The sequence below is a fragment of the Oryx dammah genome, unplaced genomic scaffold, assembly GCF_014754425.2.
Source record: "Oryx dammah isolate SB20612 unplaced genomic scaffold, SCBI_Odam_1.1 HiC_scaffold_27, whole genome shotgun sequence".
Taxonomy (NCBI): Eukaryota; Metazoa; Chordata; class Mammalia; order Artiodactyla; family Bovidae; genus Oryx; species Oryx dammah.
This window is the reverse complement of record NW_024070211.1, coordinates 10,814,512-10,825,087: the sequence shown is the minus strand read 5'-3', so window position 1 is coordinate 10,825,087 and position 10,576 is coordinate 10,814,512.

The window sequence follows — 10,576 nt, the reverse complement described above, 5'->3', positions numbered from 1 at the left end:
TTCTCACTCGAGGTCTAGAATGAGCTCTGTCTAAAAAGCATCCTGCTTCTCCAGGGTGTAACATGAACACACACTGAAACATACATGCACTTATTGTGAGAGAGTTTAAGAAGACTCCGTAGGGACACCTAAGAAAGGAATTTAATGTATATTTTCCCAAAGTTCTATTAATATATCTATATATTTTTTTAAGATGTCAAGGTTTTTCAGAGAATCGGAATTTTTGGAGATGGAAGGGTCCAATTCCTTCATCTTACAGAGAGGAACATGGGGCTCAGAGGTGCTACATGACTGTAGAAATTACATAGTGTGGAATGCATTTCTCGCAATGGTAACAGGGTTATGGAAAAAGCTGAGTTCTAATTCTTTCAATGAAATATCACCAGTCAGGATTTTCAAGCCGTGTTGCACATCAAGAAGTCCTCACCCTGCATTTCCCCCTGATCTCAGTCTTGACCCCAGGGAATTACCAGTGATCCCAGAGAACATTGGCTTAGGGAAGACCTGGCCCCTTACCGCATGCAGATGAATCATAGCCGCCAGAGTAGTAAGGGCAGGTCATAGCTGACTACAACGGGCACAGCTGTGCCTGTTTTTGCTCATTTCCATTACATCTGCGCTTAAGACCTGAGGCCACAAGCAGATATAATAAAACCCTCTTGTAAAACACTTGTTTTTTGAAAACTTGGTATTTCTGTAATACAAATCAAGATTCCCCTGACATATATATTTCAGTTCAGTTCAGTCGCTCAGTTGTATCCGACTCCTTGCCACCTCGTGAACTTCAGCATTCCAGGCTTCCCTGTCCATCACCAACTTCCAAAGCTTACTCAAACTCATGTCCACTGAGTTAGTGATGCCATCCAGTCATCTCATCCTCTGTCATCCCCGTCTCCTCCTGCCTTCAGTCTTTCCCAGCATCAGGGTCTTTTCAGATGAGTCAGTCCTTCACATCAGGTGGCCAAAGTATTGGAGTTTCAGCTTCAGCATCAGTCCTTCCAATGCATATTCGGGACTGATCTCCTTTAGGATGGACTGGTTGGGTCTCCTTGCTGTCCAAGGGACTCTCAAGAGTCTTCTCCAACACCACAGTTTAAAAGCATCAATTCTTCGGTGCTCAGCTTTCTTTAGAGTCCAACTCTCACATCCATACATGACCACTGGAAAAACCATAGCTTTGACTAGATGAACCTTTGTTGGCAAAGTAATGTCTCTGCTTTTTAACATGCTGTCTAGGTTGGTCAAAGGCTATGCCAAAGAATGCTCAAACTACCACACAACTGCACTCATCTCACATGCTAGTAAAGTAATGCTCAAAATTCTCCAAGCCAGGCTTCAGCAATACGTGAACTGTGAACTTCCTGATGGTCAAGCTGGTTTTAGAAAAGGCAGAGGAACCAGAGATCAAATTGCCAACATCCACTGGATCATGGAAAAAGCAAGAGAGTTCCAGAAAAACATCTATTTCTGCTTTATTGACTATGCCAAAGCCTTTGACTGTGTGGATCACAATCAACTGTGGGAAATTCTGAAAGAGATGGAAATACCAGACCACCTGACCTGCCTCTTGAGAAATCTGTATGCAGGTCAGGAAGCAACAGCTAGAACTGGACATGGAACAACAGACTGGTTTCAAACAGGAGAAAGAGTATGCCAAGGCTGTATCTTGTCACCCTTCTTATTTAACTTATATGCAGAGTACATCATGAGAAACACTGGGCTGGAAGAAGCACAAGCTGGAATCAAGATTGCAGGGAGAAATATCAATAACCTCAGACATGCAGATGACACCACTCTTATGGCAGAAAGTGAAGAAGAACTAAAAAGCCTCTTGATGAAAGTGAAAGAGGAGAGTGAAAAAGTTGGCTTAAAGCTTAACATTCAGAAAACGAAGATCATGGCATCTGGTCCCATCACTTCATGGGAAATAGATGGGGAAACAGTGGAAACAGTGTCAGACTTTATTTTCTTGGGCTCCAAAATCACTGCAGATGGTGACTGCAGTCATGAAATTAAAAGACGCTTACTCCTTGGAAAGAAAGCAGAGACGTTACATTGTGAACAAAGGTCCTTCTAGTCAAGGCTATGGTTTTCCCAGTGGTCATGTATGGATGTGAGAGTTAGACTGTGAAGAAAGCTGAGTGCCGAAGAATTGATGCTTTTGAACTGTGGTGTTGGAAAAGACTCTTGAGAGTCCCTTGGACAGCAAGGAGATCCAATCAGTCCATCCTAAAGGAGATTAGTCCTGGGTGGTCATTGCAAAGACTGATGCTAAAGCTGAAACTCCAATACTTTAGCCACTCATGCGAAGGGTTGACTCATTGGAAAAGACTCTGATGCTGGGAGGGGTTGGAGGCAGGAGGAGAAGGGGACGACAGAGGATGAGATGACTGGATGGCATCACTGACTTGATGGACAGGAGTTTGAGTGAACTCCAGGAGTTGGTGATGGACAGGGAGGCCTGGCGTTCTGTGTTTCATGGGGTCACAAAGAATCGGACACGACTGAGCGACTGAACTGAACTGAGGTTGGTCATAGCTTTTCTTCCAAGGAGTAGGTGTCTTTTAATTTCATGGCTGGAGTCACCATCTACAGTGATTTTGGAGGCCAAGAAAATAAAGCCTGTGTCTGTTTCCCCATCTATTTGCCGTGAAGTGATGGGACCAGATGCCATGATCTTAGTTTTCTGAATGTTCAGTTTTAGGCCAATTTTTTCACTCTCCTCTTTCACTTTCATCAAGAGGCTCTTTAGTTCTTCTTCACTTTCTGCCATAAACGTGGTGTTATCTGCATATCTGAGTTATTGATCTATCTCCCGGCAATCTTGATTCCAGCTTGTGTTTCATCCAGCCCAGCATTTTGCATGATGTACCCTGCATATAAGTTAAATAAGCAGGGTGACAATATACAGCCTTGACATAACTCCTTTCCTGATTTGGAACTAGTCTATTGTTTCACTCATGGTTTAACTGTTGCTTCCTGACCTGCATATAGATTTCTCAGGAGGCAAGTAAGGTGGTCTGCTATTCCCATCTCTTGAAGAATTTTCCAGAGTTTGTTGTGATCCACACAGTCAAAGACTTTAGCGTAGTTAATGAAGCAGAAGTAGATGTTTTCCTGGCATTCTCTTGCTTTTTCTATGATCCAGCAGATGTTGCCAATTTGATCTCTGGTTCCTCTGCCTTTTTAAAAATGAGATTGAACATCTGGAAGTTCATGGTTCACATACTGTTGAAGCCTGGCTTGGAGGATTTTGAGCATTACTAGTGTGTGAGATGAGTGCAATTTTCCAGTAGTTTGAACATTCTTTGGCATTGTCCTTCTTTGAGACTGGAATGAAAACTGACCTTTTCCAGTCCTGTGGCCGTTGCTGAGTTTTCCAAATTTGCTAGCATATTGAGTGTGGCACTTTCACAGCATCATCTTTAGGATTTGAAATAGCTCAACTGGAATTCCATCACCTCCATTAGCTTTGTTCATAGTGATGCTTTCTAAGACCCCTGACATAATTACCAGTAAACTGTCCTCCCATCTACCCAATCATCTGTCCATTTGTCCGTCCATCCATCTACTTATACATGTCTCCATTCACCCATCCATTCAGGTAACCAACAAACACTTATGGAATACCCATTTTGGTCCAGTAGTTATGCTAAGCAGTTTTTAATCTAATATCTCACTATAGCTTCACACCCTCCTTGAAAGGTAGGTGATTCAATTCAATCCCCATAGAAATGAACACAATAAATAAGGATCCAAGCTGACTAAACAAGACAGTGGATGCCTCCCAACTACTTGTCACAAAAGGAAGGGGCCTACTTTTTGTGAGCCCCAGATACTTGCTTGCCGCTTTCACAGATCTTATCTCACTGATTCTTCACAACCACTGTATAGATTTATTTATTTTCATGTCCATTTTCTAGATGGGGAAATTGAAGCTCAGAGGGCTTCAGGGATGTGTAAGTGTACTTGAGCTACTCAGTGGCAGAGTAATGTTCAAACCCAGATCTGCCTAAATAAATATGGGTCTGTTCCTTTTTCTCCTCTCCCATGTGACTGCACCCTGGCCCAAGCCCCTTTAGGCACTGTCCTAGCTTTGATGAGTGCTGGGGTAGGCATCTCATGAGGGGAAGAGTAGCTGGTGAGGTCCCTGCCTTTCTTCCTTGGGGCTTCTGTGCTCCCTATGAAAGCCCCCGTAGGGATGACTTTCCTGGGCTGAGGCTCCTGTGGTCTGTTAGGGAGGGCACTCCTGCAGTGCATGCAGGGCTCCAAAGAGCTTCTGAAGCCAGAGCGCCATTGTCACTGGAGCTAGAAGGTGACCTGGATCCTGATGTTTCTGCAGAAGGAGGGAAAGGGGTGAGTCAACAGCTGCTGAGCACAGAGCATGTGGCCGGCACTGTGAAGCGAATGTTAAGTCCTTACCTATGGATGGAATTGACTCTCCTCTGCGTGAATTACTTTGCCCCCAGATTTCTGTATAGCTCACTCCATTGCCTCCTACAAGACTTTGCTCAAATGTCCCCTTCTCAGTGAAGCCTGGGTTGACCAGTTCATTTAAAATAGAATCTGAGAGAGTCAAGTGCTTCCCCAAAGCCACTCAGTGATCAGCTGAGTCATGTCCAAAGGCCATGCACTTTCCTTTCTTCTGCGCTGACTTCCTCTGTCGACATCCTTCATGATATATGATGTGAAGGCTCATATCTTCCTATTTTCCTGATAAGAAAAACAAGTATCAAGGCATGAAATGACTTATCCAAGGTTATATAACAATACCTTGGTAGAACTGAGATGCAAAGACCCTTTTCTCACCTCCGTTTTTGCAAGATGCTGCTCTGGTCCACTTTTCCATCTGAATGCCAATCATTTTCCTTCATCTCCATTCTCCAAGCCCAACCCCCACAATAGTTCTAGTGTAGGCAACACATATCTTTGACTTTTATGTTCCCTTCAAAAATGTAGTGTAGTGTTATTTTCCATGCATATTGATTTTAAATTTACATAAAAGGCATGATTTACATAAACTGGGCTATGGGCCTCATTCTGGTTCTCATTTTTTGTTTTTTTCCCAAGCAGCATTGCTTTTTTAAAAAAACTTGCTTGCTTGGCTGCACTGGGTCTCTGTTGCTGCATGCAGTCTTCTCTAGTTGCCGTGAGCTAGGGCTACTCTCCAGCTGTGCTGCATGGAGTCTCTCATTTTGGTGGCTTCAGTAGCTGTGATACAGGGGCCTAGTTGCCCTGAGGCATGTGGAATCTCCTGAACTAGGGATCCAACCCACATCCTGTGCATTTGATTGGCAGGCAGATTCTCAACCACTGGGCCACCAGGGAAGTCCTCAGCATTGCTTTTATGATGTAACCTTGTTGAAGTGCTTGTATCTGGCTCATTGATGCAAACATCTGCCTGGCTCACCTCCATCAGGTGAATCTACATTTTTCTTACCTGTTCCCCTGACAATGGATACTTAGGTTACTCCTAAGTGTAAGGACATTTAGGTTACTCCTAAAAAAACTCCTTTTTCTCCAAACAATGATTTGAGGAGAGGCTTCCAGATATTCCCCTATGAACCAGTGTAAGAATTTCCCTGGAATGTATACCCAGGGAATAGCTAGGTCATAACCAGTGCTAGGTCATAAGCTACACCAAAACCTAACTGGGTGAAGAGCTGCCAAGTCAGTTCTGGAATGGCCTCACCAGGCTACATACCCACTCATGGTTACGGGAGAGTTTCTATTTCCCCAAATCTTCACTCACACTTGGCATTGTCCAACTTTCAAGCTGCTGTTAAGTATAAAGTAAAATCTTGTTTTTAGTTTGAATGTCTCTCAGATGACTAACGGGCAGTATTCTCGGGCTTCCCTTGTGACTCAGCTGGTAAGGAATCTGCTGGCAATGCGGGAGACATGGGTTTGATCCCTGGGTTGGGAAGATCCCTTGGAGAAGGGAAAGGCTACTCACTCCAGTATTCTGGCCTGGAGAATTCCATGGACTGTATAGCCCATGGTATTACAAAGAGTTGGACATGATTGAGCAACTTTCACTTTCTTTCTACTAACAGGCTTGTAATCATGTTCTCTTTAGTCATCTGAGTTTGTTACTTGCTCAGTCATGTCCGACTCTTTGTGACCACATGGACTGTAGCCTGCCAGGCTCTTCTGTCCATGTAATTCTCCAAGCAAGAATACTGAAGTGGGTAGCCATTCCCTTCTCCAGGGGATCTTCCCAACCTAGGAAAGTTTGCATTGCAGGGAGACTCTTTACTGTCTGAGCCACCAGAGAAGTCCATTCATTTGAGTTTGAATGCAGATAATTCCAAGTCCAAAGAATACACAGTGTCATATAATGATCAGTAAAGTAGCCAATGACACCCTACTCCAGTACTCTTGCCTGGAAAATCCCATGGATGGAGGAGCCTGGTGGGCTGCAGTCCACGGGGTCGCTAAGAGTCGGAAACGACTGAGTGACTTCACTTTCACTTTTCACTTTCATGCATTGGAGAAGGAAATGGCAACCCACACCAGTATTCTTGCCTGGAGAATCCCAGGGACGGGGGAGCCTGGCGGGCTGCCGTCTATGGGGTCGCACAGAGTCGGACACGACTGAAGTGACTTAGCAGCAGCAGCAGCAGCAAAGTAGCCTCAGGGTCCATATGAAGTGAAGTGAAACTCGTTCAGTCATGTCTGACTCTTTGTGACCCCATGGACTATACAGTCCATGGAATTCTCCAGGCCAGAATACTGGAGTGGGTAGCCTTTCCCTTCTCCAGGGGATCTTCCCAACCCAGGAATCGAACCCAGGTCTCCTGCATTGCAGGTGGATTCTTTACCAACTGAGCCACAAGGGAAGTCCTTGTGGGGTCCACATGGCCAGGGTTCAATTTCTGCCTCTGTTTCTTCATCTGTAAGATGGGAATAATTTTACTGTGAATGTAATAGTGTGATTTTCAGGATTTAAAGCTGCTTGGAACAGTGCCTGGCACAAAATAAAGGCTTACTAAAGGCCATGTCCTGCCCTGATAGAGTGCGTCATTCTCCACAGCCTCCTTTTCCACTCTAGGCCACAACCCCTTCTCCCTGGCTCCTTTTCATGAAGTTCAAATTGCATATTCATATGAATTTTCCTTAGAACTGTGAAACTGTGAAAGAGAGTATTAAAAACAAGGGCCAAAATGGAGTCACTTATGCTAAACCCCAAGTCACGAAACCAAGACCTAATACCTAACTTGATTGCAGGTTTAGCGTCTTCCAGTAATGGAATCTTAAACCAGTCCATCTGAAATCACCTGATTAGCAAGGTCATTAGCCTCATATACCCCTGCCTTCCCTGGCTCCTAAAGGAAGATGAACTTGCCACTACCAGTCAGTTTTTTGTTAGTAAAACTTCCTTGTCCTCACTCCCTTTTACCCATAAAAATCTTTCATTTTGTACTGCTCCTTTTTGCCTGTTAGATGTGATGTTGCCTGACTCATGAATTATTGAATAAAGCTAATAAGATCTTTAAAATCTACTTAGTTAAATTTTGTTTTTTAACAAGAAGAACAGAGTGTGATTAGTCTGACTTTCTTTTTAATATAAATTCCTGGGTCATTCTAAAATACATTCAGAGATGGGGTTTTTTTGTTTGTTTGTGTGTTTTTCGGTCCAACAAAAGTTTTCAAATATTTGTTATGGAACTGCATAGACGGCTAGTGAGGAAACACGAACCATCAGGAGCCAAGCATTCCATCTCTCCCATAAGCTGTTCAGACAGTTGTGATACGCTCAATACCGTGATTTGGTTAGTTAACATGCAAGTGACCTTAACACAGCATAAATGTGTGCCACTTCATATGTGAGGCTTCTTATAGACCCAGCTTGGTTCTTCTCCTGTGTCTTCTCTTGGAGTTGTACCTGGTATTATTACCAGTTTTCATTCAAATCCATTGAGGAATGGGATGATTCTGCTTTTGTTTTCTGGCCAGCTTGATCCTGAAAGTCTTGTGAGAAGACGTGGTGAAGAGCAAATTCAATGGTACATAGGATGGCAGAGAAGAGAAAAGAGGAGCTCAGAGAGGTTTTTAAGAAGAACTGCCACATACATGAGTCAGGGGTTTTGGCCTTTGGAAGGAAATGATGAATCAGTTCCTTAAAAGAAGGGATGGGACATTAAAGGACACTATCAACAGAGTTAAAAGGCAACCCATGAAAATTGCCTGGTGGTCCAGTGGTTGAGACTCTGTGCTCCTAACACAGGGGGCCCTGGTTTGATTCCTGGTTCCACATGCAATCAAGAGTTCAAATGCCACAACTAACAGATCCTGTATGCCATAACTATGAATAAAAGAACCCATGTGCCACAAGGAAGATCAAAGATCCTGAGTGCCACAACTAAGACCTGGTGCAGCCAAATAAATAAATATTTTTTAAAAAATGAAAGTGAAAAAAAAAAAACGAACAAAAAAATGAAAGTGACTCTTTCCACAGAGTCTGTCTTAAAAAAATAAAAGACAACCCATTGAATGGGAGAAATTATTTGCAAATCACATATCTGATGAGGGAGTGATATGCATTATATATAAAGAGCTTCTACAGCTCAACAATAAAAAACTAACAAGTCATTTAGGAGATGGGTAAAAGACTTGAATAGACATTCCTCCAAAGGAGATATATAGAAGGCCAACAAGCATATGAAAAAAATGCTCAGCGTCACTAATGATCAGGGAAATGCATATCAAAACCAAGATGAGGTGAAAACAGAAGGTAACAAGAGTGGGCAAGGCTGTGGAAAAATGGAATCCTTGTGCATTGCTGGTTGGAATGTAAAATAACACAGTTGCTATGGAAAACAGCATGAAGTTCCTCAAAAACTTAAACACAGAATTACCCTATGACCTCGTAATTCCACTTCTGGTTATATACCCAAAGGAACTGAAAGCAGGAACTTTAATGCCAAGGTTCACAGCAGCAGTATTCAGAATAACCAACCATGGAAGCAACCGAAGTGTCCATCGAGAGATGAATGGATAAACAAAACGCAGGTGTATACAAAACCAGGGGATATTATTCAGCCTTAAAAAAGTATGCTACATGCTACAGTATGAATTAACCTTGAGGACATCATGATAAGTGAAATAAGCCAGTCACAAAAATATGAATATTGTTTGATTCCACTTGTATAAGGTGCCCAGGGCAATAAATTTGTAGAAACAGAAAGCAGAATGGTGGTTATCAGGGTTGGGGGAGAGGTAATGGGGAGTGATCATTTGATGACTATGGAGGGTCAGTTGGGAAGATAAAAAAGTTTTAGAGATGGATGGTGATGATCATTGAGCAACAGTGGAAATACACTCAATGCCGCTAAACTATACCCTTAAAAATGGCTGTGAGAGTACATTTTATGTGAACACATACACACACATACCACTTGGGAAAATGGGAGGATTGGGTAGGAAGAAGTGGGGTGAAATGAGAGAAATTCAGCCTTCAAAGGAGCTTTTCTCACGGTGGGTTCATCATGTTCAAGGCGGGGTTGCCTGCTGTGGATTCATCAAACTCTGCTTGAGTTACTCTGTGTGAAAGGGCTGAGTCACTAAGATTCTATACACGTGATATTCTTGCTACATGTGACTATCTGAGGCAATGTGGCCTCGTGAAAAGAGAATGAGTGTCCTTCTTTCAGTCCCAACTTTTAGTGATTGCCTTTCGGTAGCCCTCTGCCACGTGCGGTGGGAGCAACAAAAGAAGTCTCTGCCCCTCACACTGTAGCAAAATGGCAGACATGTTAAAAACGCAGTGGCAGGTTGTGCTTGCTTTTCAGAGCTAAAGCCAGGTCATCCGGCTTGTGAGCGTCCACCGGGAGCATCTCTTCCCAGCTCTGTGTTCAGAGACGTCACCTTGCTAGCTTGACTGGGTATTTACACCACAGAAATCAGCACACGCTACAAATCTTTTGACTCTCAGCTCTGTCACTGGCTGTGCAGTCGCTTAGGCGAATCACTTAGCCTCCCCAGCCTCTGTTTCCTTATTTGAAAATGGCTACAGTAAACGTCGGTTCTTTTCTGTCTCCTAGGAAGAGAGCAGTTTGACACTCAGGATGCATCACTGCTTGTTCCTGGATGACAAGAGGCCTGTCTATCCTCAGACTAACAGCTGGTACCTTACCTCACCTCCTCAGTCGGCACCAATGCTGCCCCCCAGACTGAGGGTTGTCCAGAGGGGGCAGTAACTTACAGTGCCCGTGGGGTACACACTTATTATGTACCCAGGGGGCACTAAGGAGAGGGAGCGGGAGACTAGTAATGCAGGAGATGATAACTGCTTTGCGTAGTTCATTGTACCTTTACTTTTGGCTGTGCTGGGTCTTCGTGGCTGTGGGGGCTACTCTCTAGTTACGATCACCGTGGATCCTCTTGTGGCAGAATGCAGGCTCTATGGTGCGTGGGCCTCAGTAGTTGGGCCGCAGGGGCTCATCAGTTGTGGCTTTCAGGCCCTAGAGCGCGCAGGTTTCAGTAGTTCCGGCGCATGGACTTTGTTGCTCTGCAGCATGTGGAATCTTCCCCGACCAGGGTTTGAACACATGTCTCCTGCACTGGCAGGTTG